This window comes from Cetorhinus maximus, chromosome 16 (assembly GCF_964194155.1).
Source record: "Cetorhinus maximus chromosome 16, sCetMax3.hap1.1, whole genome shotgun sequence".
Classification (NCBI taxonomy): Eukaryota; Metazoa; Chordata; class Chondrichthyes; order Lamniformes; family Cetorhinidae; genus Cetorhinus; species Cetorhinus maximus.
In genome coordinates, this window is record NC_135894.1 from 76393265 (window position 1) to 76412358 (window position 19094).

Here is a 19094-nt window from a genome sequence, read left to right on the forward strand (position 1 = left end):
CAAGCTGTTCATCAGTTACTTTATTATTTGTTCTGAAAATACAGATAATGTTGGCATGGCCACAATGGCCATCACTGAGAAAGTAATGGTGGGTCTTCTCTTTCAACAGCTGCTATCCTGGTGCTAATAAAATTCCCACAATGTTGGTCAGTAGGGTCCTGCAGGATGCTGACACAGTCGATTGGAAAACATCATTGTTCCATTCAAAAACTTATCTCTAGCCAAACAAGGTGGCAAAATCACATTATCAGCAAGTGCGTCTGATGAGATAGTTACTAATGACCACAGTTAAAAGATTAAGTAACATATCAAGGCCAACATGCGTAATAGCTTTATCTGCTGCTGAAATCCTCATCCATATTGCTATTTTTAGACTTGACTATTCCAATGGACTCCTAGTCAACTTCTCAGATTCTACCCTTGAGAGTCATAAACTTGAGGGCATCAAAATCTCTGCTGCACCATGTCCTTACTTGTGCAAAGTACCATTCACCCAGCAGCATCCTGCTTGCTGACCTATATTAGCTCCTGGTTAAGTAACACCTCAGTTTAGAAATTCTCATCCTTGTTTTCAAATCCCTTCAAGACTTGTCCCACTGTTTCTCTGTAATCTCCTTCAGCCCCACTACCCTCTGAGATAACTCCGATCATTTAATTCTAGTCTCTTGAAGATCCCCGATTTTAATTTTTCCACCATTGTTGGCCCTAAGCTTTGGAATTCTCTACACAGCTCTCTCTGGATCTCTACCTCTTTTCCCTCCTTTGTTACAAATGTGTATATTATAAGATTATTTTTGGTTTGGAAATTGTAATGTTTAAGTGTCAGAAAAATGAAAGAATGCATGGTCTGAGGGGATTGAAGACAGGCCTCAAAAAATACCATGAAAACAGAATATCTGTTAATTAAGCTCATTTGCTGTTTTTGGAACCTTGCTGTTATGATCAAACGAGGAGAGGTGGAATGGCTCCTCTCTTTTCCTACTCTTCTCTTTTCCTACTCTTCATTTTTCCACTTTTCATGCTTGCCAATGCAAGAGTGTTTAACTGTTTACACGTTGTGATGGTAAAAGACACAAACATACAGGTTTCCTTGAGTTTTTAAAAAAGAGAAGAGGAGTATTTATTGTACTTAACCTGATCAAAGCAAAAAGAATAAAAATGCTCCAACCTTCAAGCATATAGACACACTCGGAGCTCACACACACATACGAACACACACCAAAAAGTTACAGAGTGGGACGATAAGTTACACAGGGTTTTTAGAGTCCAATGAAAGTTATATATATACGGGTCTTGTGGACTGATAACATGGACGGTTTCAGGCTGGCTCAGTGCTCACTCGGGATTCAGCATTGAGGCAGTTTAAGGATTTATCACTGATTTATCCTTTCTTCCAGAGACAGCAGCTGCTGGATCGATGTTTTAAAACTTTATGCCTGCAGTGTGTGGATAGTCAAACAGCAGACATGGTTCGAGTTTGCAGGATTGGTAGAGAGTGAGGAGATAGTCAGGAACTTCTGTCCCCAGGCTCTTCTGTGTTATTGGTTTCCAGACTGGCATGTTTCATGGAGTAATAAGGTTTGTTATCTGAAATCAAACACTTCTATTGTCCACATAAACGATTCAAAATCAGGAGCCATTGCTATAGAATGGGGAATGCATGGTGATTGTTCATGCCTGCTTATGATAAATTGGTTTTGCTGCCATTCTCTTTGTTAAGTATCAAGCTAGGAGACAGTGAGTCTAGGAGGCCATGGATTTTGAGTTTTGGTAAGTGCACAGACAATGGGAGGTGTAAATTCCATAAGTGGTTTCATCTCCAGCATGTCCATTCAAGGAAGGGCATGGTTGTTTAATCAAGAACTTACCAGAAAGTTGAGGTAAGTATGTGCAGAAATTACAAAAGTCACCTGTTGGTGGCTTTCTTAGCAGCTGCTGTTTTAGTCTTTTAAACCTCAATCAGAGGTTTTCAGCCAGCAGATACATAAAGCAATTTTTGATATAAAGCGTAGCTGCACAACACTTGCTGTATACAAAATGATAACAGCACTGCATTGCCTGGGGCTAAGGAATAGAAAAGTCAGCCAGGATTTCCATTCCTGATCACTATGTAATATTTGTGATAACTTTTCCTTGCCTCCCCTCCTCTCCCCTCTTCTCCTGAATGCATTAGCCCTTCCCCTGATGCAATTCTAAAGATGCTGCTTTATGCTCATGGCTGGAAATTCTTCAGGGCTGCTCCTGCTCTACCAGTGTTACTTGCCAGAAACTCTGTTTGGTGGAGTGAACCTGATCCACAAATATGTTTTTTTTGTGTTTTGTGCAGTCATTCTAATTTCTAATTTGAAACATATGTAGGTAAGAGAGGAAGGACAGCCATTTTCCAACCTTGTCTTTGCGGTACCCATAAATTGAGTATGACACATCTAAAAGAGCTATATACAGTATATAGACTCTTTGACAAAAATTCTGGTGGGAAAACAAAATAACCGTGGGAAGAAGATTTTCACTTTTTCACCTGAGGCCTCAGTCTGGATTATTGCACGCCCTTTTTTATCTCGGAACATAATTCAGATACAGCCCAGGTTGGACAAATGAAAGACTCTTTGGTGGGTTTAGGAGATCAATGTGATCTCCTAAACAGGAGACAGTTCCATGTACAGGACATGGAGCTGCAACACAAAGTTGTTTCTGATTGAAATGTAACTCAAAGGGGCTGGTGTGGGAAATAAAAATACCATACAGGTCCAGTCAGAGATACATTTCTGAAATTGCAGATTAAAGGCATGTGGAAGCAACAGAAATGGTCCTGTTTCATTTTCTAAAATGACTTGACACATGTTCTATGCTTTGTATTCCCGGGTCTTCAGTTCCCACTATGCATTTAAAAATCAACTGTGTCTTGCAATGGATGAATCACACTACTGTTTGAATGCAATTCCTATTATGCTTTATTTGTTACTGTCCCTTCTCAAATGGTGTAGAATATTTAATTACTATGGAATATTTACAAAATTGTATGTACTTAGAAACCATAAAACTCCTTTACTATAATCAGTGGTAATGAACCTTACTAGTTCCAAACATTACCTTATTTTCAAATGTAGCAAAATTTCTGCAAAGCATAACCACTCTCATGCACTTGTGAGGGTCCCAAGTGTCTTTTCTTCATGTGACAATGCAGTATTGATTTAAAAGAATTGCTCAGTCACTGAATACCTCGCAATTGCAAGAATATCTAATATTTTGTTGCCATGTCTTACCATTATATCACTGAATCAACCATCCGACATGGTCAGCCTTCAAAAAAGCTGCTGATTGAATAGCAGATTTTCCAGCTGGCAGCTCTGCTGTCACTTTCTGTTTCATTTGGTAGCATTTATGTTCAGAAAAACAGATGATCAAATAATTTGTCAACTGAACTAAAGTTAGGTACAGCACCCCCAACTGCTCATCATCTGATCACCTCCTCTTGTGAACATTGATCGTACAGAGTGATCCACGAGATAATAAAATAGATTCAGATTGCAAGCTGTATCCTTCTATTGAAAATAGATTTTTTTTGACTTTGCAAGACTGTCACTTGGATAAATATAACGTTTTTATCACAAATATAGCCTATTTCACCATTACATCACAAGTTTTTGAGTAAGCATTTGTCTGTATGAGATGTATCTTACAACACACTTGGATAGCACTAAAAAAAGCTGCATAGAATTGCAGATTGATTTTGTGCAGTCAGACTTAGGTAAGGTAGAGTGGTTAGTTCGGTTGGCTGAACGGCTGGTATGTAGTTCAGAACAATGCCAACAATGCAGGGTTCAGTCTCTGTTCTGGCTGAGGTAGATTTGGGGCCTGCACACCTCTTCACCCTGTCCTGTAGTAAAATCATGACAGTGGTTTGGCAGCCCTTGAATAATTGAGAATGCTACCTGAAGAAGAAGAAGTCCGATTTAATAGGGTCATCGTCATTGAATGTTAGTGTGTGATTTATCTCAAAATTGAGGCTGTGGTAACTGCATAAAAATTTTACATCCAGTTTAAGTAGGTGGTGATTTATTAAAAGTAAGATATTTCCATTCACAGATTTTTAAATAATAGTGAAACATATCAGAAAGACCACCAGTACGGAAATGCAACCTGTGCTCAGCTTTAACAATATATTAAAATTCAGACAGGTCTGGATTGTAGAGGCAACTGAAGTCCAGCTTGAAGGAGGTTATACTAGACAGGTTTTTCTGTACTGGACTAGAAGCAATGGTTGCTCTGTTAGCTGTAACTTTTATTGGTTTTTAAAAAATCTTTTCATATAAATGCTTTGAAGTTATAGCTTAGGCCACCGTAAGCTGTGATTTAAAATTGAAGAATGCCTTTGAGTTGTTCTTTTTTTGGACTGGAAGGATATTCAATTCATAGAACCAACTAAAAAAATAAATATTTTCTAAAGCTCAATGTACTAATTTTGAGGAAACTGGTAAAATGATCAAAAAGGAGTAAGACCTGACCCTTGTCCATCTCTTTCATTTCAGATGGTGAAAATATCAATGCCCCTGTGCCATTTCAGGAAGAGCAGGCCAACCTTCCTGAAGATGCAGCATCATTCAATCTAACCCAGCAAGGACTAGCTCAGAAACCAGCACCACAGGCACTTGAGAGGGTAGGCAAGAGGAGAGGTCTTCACATAGGGAGTCCCTCATTACCAGTAGGCAGGAGCTGAGGAAGGAGGATAGGGCGTCAGGATTGCCCGTTCACCAGAGATCACATACTAGCTCTGCTGCAGAAGTCTCCGATGAAGATTTTGAGGACTCAGGCCTTTGACAAAGGCTGATTGGAAATACAACAGACATCCTGCCAACAAGTGTACATGCAATGGCTCAGATCATGGAAGAGTTCAGAAACAACTTGTATCATGGATTCATACAGAACGTAGTAACTATTCTGTCCAACATGGGACCGAGTGATCTGGTCTGCAACAGTGGCGCCCACCATGATGGAGCTTCAGCTCACACTGCTGTCATGGAAGTTCTGGTGGCTGCTTGGTTGGTTCTGGGACTAGTGTTGTCAATGGTCCTGAACTTTGCTCTAGGAGTGCTCAGGAGAGTGGCCTTGGCTCCATGCTGCTCTTTCCTAGGATGACTGTGAGTTTGCTCTTCCACCACTCAATACATTAGTAGCCTAGCTGGTGCCACTCAGCCAGCAAATCATGACCAGACTGTCCTGACCCACCCCAAGAAGCTGCTGTTGTAGCCACGCTTTCAAGTTCCAGAGCTGCTCAAGGTCACCTTATACAGTGCTCTGAAGACCTCAGTGGAATCTCAGTAAACTGCACAAACTGTAGCTACTGAGGAAACATTATGTTGGAGTACTAGGGTAGATAAACAAACACAAAAGGCAGGTATAATGGGGCTGCACTAGTGTGATTCTTAATTATTCCTTTTAAATATTAGTAACAGATGGAATTGAGATTTTGCAATATTTTATTGTCCTGGATTTGGTGTTGAGGTTAATATTTGTAGTGAAGTGAGAGCAAGACACTTAAGACTGAACTGAAGGAACATAACTGGACCTTAGTAGTAAGGTTGTTGATGACAAAGATTGTAAGATTGTTGGTGTATTGGAAACGGGAAAGCTGGTTCAAGTGAAGCACTCTAGAATGAGTTCTGTAAAATCTAGGTGGAACTAAGGTGGTCACTGCTTGGCGTCCTTTTTGTACTGCTCTTGCTTTTTCTGCTCCCCCTCCTGTACTTGTTGGTACTTAGGTGGTGGGGATGTTGAAGTCATGCAGAATGCAGTGCACGATCACAAATCTGGATCCAGAGTCAGAACTGTATGACCAGTCCAGGCAGTGGAAGTGGTGCTTGATTATGCTGACTGTCTGGTTGTTTCTGGCTCACACTGTAGGGCAATACACCTTGTTGCCCAATAACCACCCTGCGACCTGACATCCTGGTACAGAGGGTTGGCAAAAGATGGACAGAGCTTCACTGCTGCCAGGAAACTGGGCACAAATTTGCATACTGGACTGCCTTTAATCACAAATATGTTGGACCTTGAGGGAGTGGAATTCCTTGGAAAGCTCATCCTGGAAATTTATCGTACATTTACTACTTGCCTCTGCCAAGCTCTCAGACCCCTTTCAGCTCTTTTACTATGCAGCAAGACACAATGAAAAGAGCTTCACGCCACAAATCATTGTAACAATAACTAGCTGCATGATGCAAGGTCATTACTGACACATGGACTGGGTACCTGTCTGTCACTGCTTGTATTGAAGCACCTCATAGTGCAAAATGATCTATGTAGAAAATTTGAATATCATTGCACTTTCTGTGATGGCCATTTTGAAATGTTTTGTAATGTTCTTTTAGATATTTTATGAATAAAGTATACTTTTGCAAAAAAAAAAGTCTGTCACTGCTTGTGCTCCAGTCAGTTTCAAGAGGCAAGCAATGGCATTGAGCAATCCATGTCCACTGGGGAAGTAAATAGAAGGAGGAGTGAAAGTGTCACCAGAGAGAAAAAATGTTGCACAAAAGAATAATAGCACCTACACTACCACTAAACAAGACAAAGATTGATAGATACTTAGATACTATGGGAATTAAGGGATATGGGGATAGTACAAAAAAGCGGAGTTGAGGTAGAAGATCAGCCACAATCTTATCAAATGATGGAGCAGCTTGAAGGTCCAAATGACTTATTCTTGCTTCTATTTCTTATGTTTATAAGGGCAAAGAGTGCAGGTACATAATACATCTGCAACGTTGTAGCGCCAATCCTCCAATGTATGACCCCTTCAGGTTTGGTTCCCCACTTTGCTGTTTCAAGTGCTGAATTTACCCTATAGAGTATTAAATATGTTTATGCCCTTTTTCAACATTGTCCAGTTAGTTTTCCATTGATGTGATTAAGGCATCGGCAGATCAGAAGTGTAGGTTTGCAGTGGTAGCTGAGTTAATGTTTAAAGAACAATGTTTGTGAAAGTGTATGGGACCACTGTACTGTGCCCATGTGAACTGGATTGCTTGTGTACAGGGCTGATTAGGTAATAAATGACTCAAAAAATCATTTGTTTATGATCCTAGTGTATGAGTCTTGCTGCCTGCAAAGGGATTTTAGTGGGAATTGCTTCAGGATCACTCTCAGTATCCTTGCTCAGCCCTTGACTTTGGTTGGACCACCTTCATCAGTTCCTTGATTAGGTCTCTCTGGATGGCAAAATTGTGTCTCAAAAGCAGCTGATAACAATGGGCTTGGAGACTCTGGGAAGGGTGTAGTTTATTAAGCCTTTTAATCAGTCAAGACTTCAAGAGTGCTACTTAAAGATGCCTATAGTGCAGTCAATAATGACCCGACTGGTTGTGTAACTCACTATGGACAGAATGTTGCCCTTGTTGGGTGGGCTTGGCGGGAAACTGACCGCTACATGCGATCGGGGCCAGACCACGATTTCACGCTGGCGGGCCAATTAAGGCCCACCCAGCGTGAAATGGGAGCGGCAGTGCTCAGCGCTGCCTGTACAGGCGGGGGAGGAGGGCGAGAGCGCACTTGCACGCATGTGCACGAGTGTGCGCTTGAAAATCTCCCTGAGGCACAGAGCTGTGTCAGGACGATGAACAGTTTTAAAAATTAGAAATAAAGATTTTAAAAATGTTATAAAACATGACCCCACCGTGAGAATCTGTCACATGAGTAGGGACATGTTATAAATGACATTTAAAAAATTTTATTTCATTTTTATTTGATGTTGGAAACCTTACCCCGCCTGTGGATGAGGTTTCCAAAAAAATTCAAAGGCTGCTTGGCCTGCCCGCCAACCATAAGGTTGGATGGGCAGCGAAAAATTTGTTTCAGTTACCTTGTTAATGGCCTTAATAGGCCTTTTAATAGTCGGCGGGTCTGCTGCTGACTCTGGTGTGTGCCCGTCGACTGAAATGTCACGCGACTGCGCGTTGATATCGGGACGCTCGCCTGACGTCGACACGTGTCATTTCAAGCTCGAGCGGGTCAGGCGCACGCCTGCCCACGGAGGTAAAAGTCCTGCCCTATGAGTCCATTCAATTGACATTCTTGGCTGTTCCAAGAATGTCATGAGCCAGCTATCTTCATAGTAAAGCTTCTCCTTCAAAGAACATAGGCACAAAGAATTGCCTGAAAACAGGCTAGTCAAGGTACAAAGCATAGAATAAGGATGAATGGCTGTTTTTCAATTTGGGATGTCAGAGTGATGTACCTCAATGAGCTGTGCTGGAACATCTCTTGTTTTATACTTATATAATTGATTTAAACATAGGCACAAGTCGAATGCTATTGAAGTTTGCTGTTGGTGAGTTTGGAAGTATGGCAGACTGAGAGGAATAACAAGGAGATTCTGAGAGAGGACATAGGTTAGTGGAGGGGAGAAATTGGTAACATGTAGTTCAATATCAATAGTTGTATAGTAATATATTTTGTGAACAAGAACAGTGAAAGGAAGAATATTCTAAATGGTAGATCCTTAACAGAACAAAGGAATAGGGTGAATTATGGAAATATAATCACCATAAGGATCACAGTGATTCAAGAAGGCCCATCACCATCTGTAACTAAAAATGGTCAATGAATGCAAAGTTTCCAGTGTGGTCTCTCCTGCAATCTGACAATTTAGTGGTACAGATACATAAATCTTTCAAAGTGGGAATACAGGTAGAAAAGCCTATAAAAGGCAAAAGACTGGGATAAAATTCATCCACCCTATTTTTTTGGACTTGGGGGACATGATTCACAACCTGCCCGGGATGGCTCCATTAGAGGTGGGCAGCACGTACATTTCGTGCTCCCATCTCATGACCATGTTTGTAGTGTAGGGCTGATTGGGTTGCTCACTGCTGGCTTGTTCTTTGTGTGCTGCCTGCCTCTGTGCTCGGCAGGAGGCCAATTACCATTGTGCTGAGTGCACATGGTGCAGCCTTGCTGCTTTTCCTAAAGGCAGTCTGCCCCTCTTAACAGAAACTGCACTGAATGTTGTCGCTGGAATTTAAAACATGAAATATGGAACACCTGGGCAGAGAGAAAGTGCAGGGCATGCTTCCTGAGCAACCCTCTCAAGAACAGGCAGTGTTATGGAGATGGAATTTGCACCCCCTCAGTTTCACATAAAGGAATATTTCATATCAGACAAGGTAGTGATGGTAAATTTGTACAAAACAAAGGGTAAGTGAAAGCTGGTCTACTGTGTGCAGTTCCAGACATCCTATAAAGAGAGAAAATTAGAATTATGGAAATGTACAGCAGAGACCCAGGATTGAGATGTGATCATAACAAAAAATCATAGAATGATACAACATATAACAAAGAACATTCGGCCCATCATGCTTGTGTTGGCCCTTTGGGTGATCTATCCAATAACTCACACTTCCTTGCTCTTTTCTCATAACCTATAATTTTGTTCTCTTTCAAGTATTTATCCAATTCTCTTTTGATTGTTATTTTATATCTGGCTCCACCATTCTTTCAGGCAGTGCATTCCAGATCACAAAAACTTGCTGCTGAAAACAATGTTTCCTCATATCACCTCTAGATTTTTTAGCAGTCACTTGAAGTCTATTCGCGGGAAACAATTTCTCATTTACTCTATCAAAAGCATTTATGATTTTGAACAGCTCTGTTAAATATCCCCTTAACCTTATCTGTTTTTAAGAAGAACAACCCCAGCTTCTCTAGTCTCTTGACATCACTGAAGACCCTCATCCAATTTAGTAAGTACCATATCCAGGAGCTTAACATTCTTCCTAAAATGTGGTGCCCAGAATTGGACACAATGCTCCAACTGAGGCCTTACTAACATTTTATAAAGGTTCAGCTTAACCTCCTTGCTTCCATACTTTATTCCCTATTAATATAGCCAAATATCCCAATGCCCTTTGAAAGGCCTTCTCAATTTGCCCTGCAATTTGTGTATTCATCCCCAAGTCTCTCTCCAATTCCCTTTAAAATTGTATCAATTTATTCATATTGCTTCTCTTTGAACCAAATGTATCACTTCACACTTCTCTACATTAAGTTAATCTGCCATGTCTCGGTCCATTTCACCAGTCTATGTCCTCCTGAAACCTGTTTCTATCCTTCTCATTGTATTTTACATTTCTGAGTTTCATATCATCTGCAAACTTTTAAAGTTGATGCCCTGTATATCCAAGTCCAGGCCATTAATATAAATGAAGAGCAATAGTCCTAATTATGGATCCTAAGGAACACCAATGAGTACCTGCTTCCAGTCTGAAAAACAACCAATCAGCACAATCTGCTGCTTTCTATCCCTTAGCTAATTTTGTATCCATGGGCTTTAATCTTGCTAACAAGTCTTAGAAGAGATTTTGACTTGGTAAATTGGCAAAATTATTTCCGCTGGTTGGTGAATCAGTACTAAGTGGTCATGGACTCAGGATTATTTCTGGAAACACAATGGGGAAATCAGAAGAAATCTCTTTCACACAGACGATTTTTAGTACATGGAAAGCTTTTACCACTATGTATCATTAGGTATTGAAACAGAGTTTGTACCTTGTAAAACTGGAGAAATATTTGAAAGAATACAAAAGATACAGAGAAAGAGCTTGGAGATAATAACTTTGGAGATAGCTCCAACCAGACAATTAAGATTGGTGCTGGCTGAATGCTCCCTTTCTGTGTCTCCCTTGATTCTGACTGCTACCTGCGAATTGGACACTGAATGTGATTGTTGCTGAACAGTGACCACTTGTGAATTGATGGTGTTAACCTTTGCAGTTCAGCACTGCCATAGGATTGTATATAGACCTGATTGATATTTTTGGCATCCATATCACCAGTCAAGGCTTTGATAAATTGCCACATCAAAGGTTATTGCGGAAAATAAAAGCTCTTGGTTCAGGGGGTAACATATTGGCATGGATAGAAGATTGGCTAGCTAACTGGAAACAGAGGGTAGGCATAAATGGGTCATTTTTCCTGTTGGCAGGATGTGATGGGTGCTGTGCCACAGGGATAAGGGCTGGGCCCTCAACTTTTTACAATTTATATAAATGACTTGGATGAAGGGACCGAAGGAATGGTTGCTAAATTTGCTGACGGCACAAAGATAGGTAGGAAAGTAAATTGTGAAGAGGACATAAGGAGGCTATGAAGTGACATAAATAGATTAAATGAGTGGAGAAAGATCTGGCAAATGGAGAATAATGTGAGAAAGTGTGAAATTGTTTATTTTGGCAGGAAGAATAAAAAAGCTTATTATCTAAATGGTGAGAGATTGCAGAGCTCTGAGATTTGGAGGGATCTGGATGTCCTCATGCATGAATCACAAATAGTTAGTATGCAGGTACAGCAGGTAATTAGGAAAGCTAATAGAATGTTATCATTTATTGTGAGGGGAATTGATTACAAAAGTGGGGAGATTATGTTTCAATGGTACAGGGCACTGGTGAGACCAAATCTGGAACATTGTGTACAGTACTGGTCTCCTTATTTAAGCAAAGATGTAAATGCATTAGAAGCAGTTCAGAGAAGGTTTACTAGACTAATACCAGGAATGGGCGATTGTCTTATGGGGAAAGGTTGGACAGGTTATGTTTGTATCCACTGGAGGCCACTTGATTGAATCCTTTAAGATCCTGAGGCGTCTTGACAGGGTGGATGTGGAGAGAATGTTTCCTCTTGTGGGAGAATTTAGAACTAGGGGTCACTGTTTAAAACTAAAAGGTCACTCATTTAACACAGAGGTGAGGAGAAATTTTTTCTCTCGGAGGGTAGTGAGTCTTTAGAATTCTCTCCCTCAAAAGGAGGTGGAAGCAGAGTCTGAATATTTTTAAGGCAGAGCTAGATAGATTCTTGATTAACAAGGGGGTGAAAGATTATCGGGGGTAGGTGGGAATGTGGAGTTGAAGTCACAATCAGATCAGCCATTATTTTACTGAATGGTGCAGCAGGCTCGAGGGGCTGAGTGGCCTACTCCAGTTCCTAATTTGTATGTTCGTAAGGATTGTCAGATGTTGCATATGCCCCCCTGAGGCCACAGGCTTTCAAACTGTGGGTCTTGAACCCCAGTGGGGCCACGGGATGAGCAATTGGGGGTCCATGGTTCCAAGGCAGCTGTAGATCGAGTGGAAAATCAGATTTGACTAGCCTGGGATTGGCTATGAAGCCCCTTTAAATGTGCGTGATTTTTTTTGCCTGTTGGCGTGTCCTAATCCAATGAGTTCTGAGGCCTGATTGCTGACACCAACAGACACTGCAAAAAAAAGTCTTAGTTTTTTGTGTGCCTGTGTATCCCTGCTGTTTGAACCCCACCCCCCAATCTTGCTCAACAACTTTCCCCCCACTCCCTCGGATTTTCACTCTAGGGTTGCACCAAGTGTGAAGCATTAAATTGGGGTCACAGCAGAAAAAAGTTTGAAAGCACTGCCCTGATTCAGTTTGGAAGAAGATGGAGGCATAAAAGCTCAGTGCTCTGGCCACCTTCTTAGCCACTGATCTCTGCTGCCCCTAAAATCCAGAAGATGGCATTGTCTGGCTGGTGAACCCAAACCCGGGCCAGGATTTTATGATTCCCTCAGACCAGACAGTGGCCTTCATTAACAGGAATGGATTCAATTCCATCAATGTGCAACTGAAATATGACTCCCACCAGTGGATTTTTCAATTGTATGCATAGTACCCTAGAAGTAGCCCTGATGTCCTCAGGCACTCTCAGGTGCCCAAGCTTCTCACACACCCACATGCCCAGAAGGAAAAAAACAGTTCAGATCAGTACTTGTATTTCCCAGTTTTTACTGGCATTCCATTTTAAGGTATAAAAGACCAGATCGGACCCGTATTTTTATTTCTCAGTTTTTATTGGTGTTCCATTTTTAGGTATACAAGAACAGTTCAGACCAGTATTCTTATTTCCAAGTTTTGACTGTTTTTTCATTCTGCGTGCCAACCAACCCCCCATCCTCTGCCTCTGTGAACATGCAAGGAATGATTCTTGAAGAGACGAATGCTGGCATCATTGAGGAACCCCAGACTGTGGCAGGTGAACTATACAACATGAGCCACACAGTGACCTGACCCACCAAGGAATAGACCACAGGTCTCCTGAAGATGAGATTCCAGTGCCAGGATCTATCTGGTGGGCCACTTTAACATGTCCCAGTGAGAATGTCCCGGTTTGTGCTGGTCTCCTGCACATTGCACAACCTGGTGCTGCAGAGTGGGAAGACCCTGCCCACTGAGGATTTAGTGGAGCGCGAGGCAGGCTGAGACAAGGGGGATGATGAGAAAGCTGATGGCCAGTTGCAGCGTGCGGAAATACATGAGGGACTGCACGGGAGGCACAAAAAGATAGGTGCAAGGAAGTCACAGGAGGTGCTTATACACATGTAACTCTCCCACTGTAGCCATCAACACAATAAAGGGCCACCTTCACCCTTGACTCGAATGTTGCCATTCACCTCAGTTTTAAGCCCAGTCTTCATCGCTGCCACGTGGCGCTTCTGAATGGTCCAAATGATGGCCACACCCGCCATGGTTCCAAACAGCGCTTGGGGTGAGTCCTGGCCTCCTGCACTTCCAGAGGGTTGCTAGTGATAGATGGACATTTGCAGAAAACAAATAATGCCCTTATCACAAACATAATCAGACACAAGCAGTAACACATATCTAATCACCTATGAAGCCCAAGTGCATCTAATGTGTTTTCTTAATTATCTTATGAGTGCTCCTACATGGTGCTCCCCCTTCACTAACAGGCAGGTTTCTGACCTTGCTGCCTCATGCTCAGGGATGCCCTTGGCTGCTGTCCTCTGGCTGCCTGAGGCCTGAAGGGCCCAGCATGCCGAAGGGCTCCCACAGGGGTGCAGGAGCCTCCTCTATCATCACAGCAACTTCATGTCACTGGAAGAGGGGCTGAGGAGCTACTGTCCACACTCAGAACACATGAGAGGAGCCCCCAGATGCAAAAGGCAACTGTTTCTCTTCCCTCACAAGGCACACTTGGTACCTCCCTGTTAACCAGAGAAAGACGAAAAGCTGTGGGAGACTCCTGGCACCTTGTTTCTCGCTCTCGCCTTGCCATTGCTCCGTTGAGCTGAGGGATAAGGCAATGGAATGCAGGTCTGTGCATATCTCCGACATCCACTGACTGGTCTGCCAGATGTGGCTGTCCAGGAAAGTCACCAATCTCTCCACATAGGGGGCCACGCACACAGTCAAGAAAGGAATGGCAACACTCATGGCCTGGGTGAACTCCTCCACTATCCAAGCCAAGGTGGAGATACTGTTTGGAATCTCCACCAGAACTTCATACACTTCACACTGAACTTCCAACATGGACAACTCCAAAAGTATGTCATTCCCCTGGGGTTCAGCATGTTCCTGGTCACCTGCACTACTCTGAGTGTCAATGGCCTTGGCTTTCACAGCCTCTGACAAATGGCCAGGCGTGTGTGGTGCTTGCACTAGGTTGTGAGCCAAATCTGCTCGTGAGCACATACTCATTGAGCACAAGTATCTGTGCTGGTGGGGAGTTCTGAGGAATGATGTAGCACTGCACCCTCTAAGGTCCCCTCCTCCTCCTCAGAGGTGGATGAATGAGCCTGTAGACAGCAGCTCTCCATTTTTGTGCCTTATCTGTGTGAGAGTAAAGAAGAATCAAGGGCTTTCACGCCTCTAAACATGAGCCTCCAGAACTGACTGGTGTTCAGATCAATGCGTGTACAGTGGAGAACACTTGAACACCATCCATCGTGCTTACCTAAGGCTACCTTGTGTCTGTTTATGAGGCTATTCATCTCCTTGTGACTGCAGCGGTTCAAGAAGGCAGCTCACTGCCACCTTCTCAAGGGCAATTAGAGATGGGCAACAAATGCTGGCCCAGCCAGTGACACCCACATCCCGTGAATGAATAAAAAAAAGACTCCTGCCTCACCTCTGCAATGGTGCAGTTAACATGATGCCCTGCCAGTTCATCTTCCATTAGTGTCAGGGCGATAAGAAGTGGGACCCCACTGCTGGCTCGGGCCCTTTCCTTAGCATTTTAGGCCCTCTTCTGATGCAGGAAGATGGAAGAGTAATGTTAGTCACCTCATGAGAAAAGGCACAATGCCTAAGTGACTAGCACTTTTGCTGCTGCCTTTGTGGCCAGTGGCTGCATGTGGCACTGGGCCACTCTGGAACCTCCATGTGAGAGTCGCCAGTGCCAAACTTCCCACCCCTCGACAGAGTTGCAGCCATTCTTTTCCAAGCAGATACTGCAGCCTCACCCCGTTGCCACTGACATGGTTGGTTCTCCCTCCGCAGCAGCCGCACAATCGCATATTTCCATTTACTGAACCCTAAGGGAACCAAGGTGTGGGGAGCAAGGAAAATTGTTGAAATGCTTACGACAATGCAACCATGTTCTCCAGATGGCCCTACAGCTGCTGACCTCCTCCGTGACCTGCATCCAGGCTTGCTTGGTAAGGTAGGGAGGTATCCTCTTTCTGTCCCTGGGGAAGGGGATCCCCCCTGTTTTGCCCAAGTAGCCTGGAGGAGAACCTGCTGGGAGCCATCACTAAACCCCGGGGCCACCCGGCATTTCCCTTCTGCAATGCCGACAAGCGCCTCGTTCCTCAGGCCTTCACTATGCCTGCCCGGTGACCTCTTGGCCCTCTCCCAATGGCAGGTCTACACTGCTGACTGGGGGTCTTCTGATGCTGCTGTACGGTTAGCCGCAGGCTGGTGGGCAGGATGGTCTGAGGCAGCGTTCTGGTGCTGACGGCCTCCCAAAGATGTCACCAGCACATCTGACCATGTTGGCTGGTGACACAACTGCTGCCTCAATCCCTGCATCCCTCAGGAGACCTCCAGTCAGCAGTGTAGGCCTGCCATTAGGTAAGGGCCAAAAGGTCATCAGTGCAGGCACAGTGGAGGCCTGAGGAATGAGGCGCTTGTCAGCATGGCAGATGGAAAATGTCGGGTGGCCCCACAGTTCAGTGATGACAGGGACAGAAAGAGGATACCTCCCTGCCTTACCAAGCAAGCCTGGATGGAGGTGACGGAGGAGGTCAGCAGTTGTGGGGCCATGCAATTGTGCGGCTGCTGGGGAGGGAGAACCAACCATGTCAGTGGCAACTGGGTGAGGCCAGTGACCACAAAGAATGGCTACCCAGTTTGCATGAGGTTAATTGGCTGGCTTGTGTAAGATTCTTCCGAGGATGGGGATGGGAGCGAGTGGGTCAGGGCCGCTCACTTCTGGTCCTGACTTCCCTTCCCCTCCAGGATACGTAAAATCCCAGCCTATGAAGCCGCAACTGCAAGCAAAACTGCCTCAAATATTGCCTCTTGTGCTCTTCTAGCTAGAATAAAATAATGATAAATATAAAAGGGGTTCTCATTTTCCAATTTTGATTGTAGCAATAAAAAACTACAAATAAACAAAAAAAAACTGCCTGACAGGACTGTATAGCAAGTATTAAAATTATAGGCCCATTACTTCTGATCTCCATGGCCTCATACCTGGATGATACTCCAAAGATACACTTGGGGATCTCCCCGGAAGTCCCCATATAAGGACTGCATGGCCATTGCCCGGAAAGTTCAAACTTCCACCGGGCAATTACCCTGCACTGGGAACCATCCGATTTAAATCTCAGTCTTTCGATGGTTTCGACTGTCTTACAAGAATAGTTACCCAGGAAAAGTTAGAAGAATTAAAACTTCTCTCTCTGGGATAATTATGGTAATGAACACCACCACCCCCCATCCAAACCGCCCACCGGACTCCACAACTACACCCTCCACCTCCCCACTAGACTCCTTGGCCACCCCCTACCCCCCCCAACTACCCTCCCGAACCCTGACTACCTACCCATCCCCTCAGCTGATCTTCCTGATCTCCCGACAATGCTTCTTACTCCTCACAGGACCTGCAGACTACCCCCCGCTCCCCCAACACCCTCAACTTTTGCCATCCCCCCAACTTGCCCCCCTACCTCTAACTTTACCCTGCTGTTCCTCCGAATACCCACCACACACTGACTACCTCCCACTGGCCCAACTACTCTTCCAACCCCCAACTATCCCCCCGCCCCAATTACTCTCCTGAACCCCCGAATACCCCCACCCTCCTGACTATCCCCCACTGGTCCAATGCTTGTTCGCTGATGATTGCACAATGTCTAGCACATTCGCAACTCCTCAGATATTGAAGCAGTCCATGGCTTAATGCAGCCAGACCTGGACAATATCCAGGTTTGGGCTGAGAAGTGGCAAATAACATTCACACCACGCAAGTGCCAGGCAATGACCATCTCCAACTAGGTAGAATCTAACCATCACCCCTTGACATTCAATGGCATTACCATAGCTGAATCCCCCCACTATCAACATCCTGGGGGTTACCATTGACCAGAAACTGAACTGGACTAGCCATATAAATACTGTGGCTACAAGAACAGGTCAGAGGCTAGGGTTCCTGCAACGAGTAACTCACCTCTTGACTCCCCATAGCCTGTACACCATCTATAAGGCACAAGTCAGGAGTGTGATGGAATACTCTCTGCTTACCTGAATGAGTGCAGCTCCAACAACACTCAAGAAGCTTGGCACTATCCCAGTCAAAACAGCCCTGATTGGCACCCCATCCACAAACATTCACTCCCTCCACCCCCGTCGTACAGTGGCAGCAGTGTGTACCATCTATAAGATGCACTGCAGGAATTCACCAAGGCTCCTTTGACAGCACCTTCCAAATGCACGACCACTACCATCTAGAAGGACAAGGGCAGCAGATTGATGGGAACACCACCACCTGGAAGTTCCCCTCCAAGCCACTCACCATCCTGACTTGGAAATATATTGCTGTTCCTTCACTGTCGCTGGATCAAAATCCTGGCACTCCCTTCCTAACAGCACAGTGGGTGTACCTACACCACATGGATTGCAATGGTTTAAGAAGGCAGCTCACCACTACCTTTTCAAGGGCAATTAGGATGGGCAATAAATGCTGGCCTAGCTAACAATGCCCACATCCTTTGAATGAATATAAAAGAAAGTGGCTGGGACATTTAAACTTACCTGCTTTGCGGCAGATAGTGCCATAAAAAGGGGGCAAGTCTTCCTTTCCCCTGACTCTCCTGCACTACCAAAGGCCTCAGAAACCTGCTGCACTGCACTTCTTTCGCCCATCTTGAGTCAGAATGTCTGGCAAGAAAGGCACGGCTGCATTTCTGTATAAGTAAATAGGAGCAGAGTGGTAATCCAACTCTGAAGAAGAGTCATATGGAATCGAAACATTAACTCTGTTTCTCTCTCCACAGTTGCTGCCAGACCTGCTGAGTTTTTCCAGCATTTTCTGATTTTATTTCTGATTGCCACGCAATTGAAGTTCTGGCCCATAACGTTCTGCTTCCATTTGGTCTTATATACAATTTGTGCATGGAATGCAGAAGCAAATGAAGCTGGAAAAAATGGCTGATGATACTCATAATTGGCCCTAAAGTAACTCTAAATGCCATCATTATAAAACACACTTGATCAATCTATCCATTCGAATCACTGATAAGATAAGGAACTGCATTTATATAGTGCCTTTCATGGCCTCAAGATGTTCCATAGCAGCTTACAGCCAACTTTTTGAAATGCAGTCTCTGCTGTAATGGAGGAAGCAAAGTAGCGAATTTGACCACAGCAAGCTCTCAAAATCAGCATTGTGATAATGTTCAGCTATTTTGTTTTGAGTATTGGCTGAGGGATTACTATTTGCCAGGATACCAGGAAGCACTCCCTTGCTCTTCTTCAAAATAGTGCCATGGGATCTTTTACCTGAGAGGAAAGATGGGACATTAGCCTTATGTTTCACCCAAAAGATGTAAAGTCTCTGAAGAGGGATTTGATCCCACAACCTTCTAACTCAGAGACAGGAGTGATTACCCACTGAACCACAGTTGATATTGCCTTATTTCTGACCTTCCTTTTCTCTCTAAGGTTCCTGAATGTGTTGTTGACGAACAGAATAGAAATAGCTTGTTTGTTAGCATTCCCATTCTTTTATTACTCATTTACAAGATGAGGGCATTGGTGGCTGGGCCAGCATTTATTGCCCATCCTTAATTGACCTG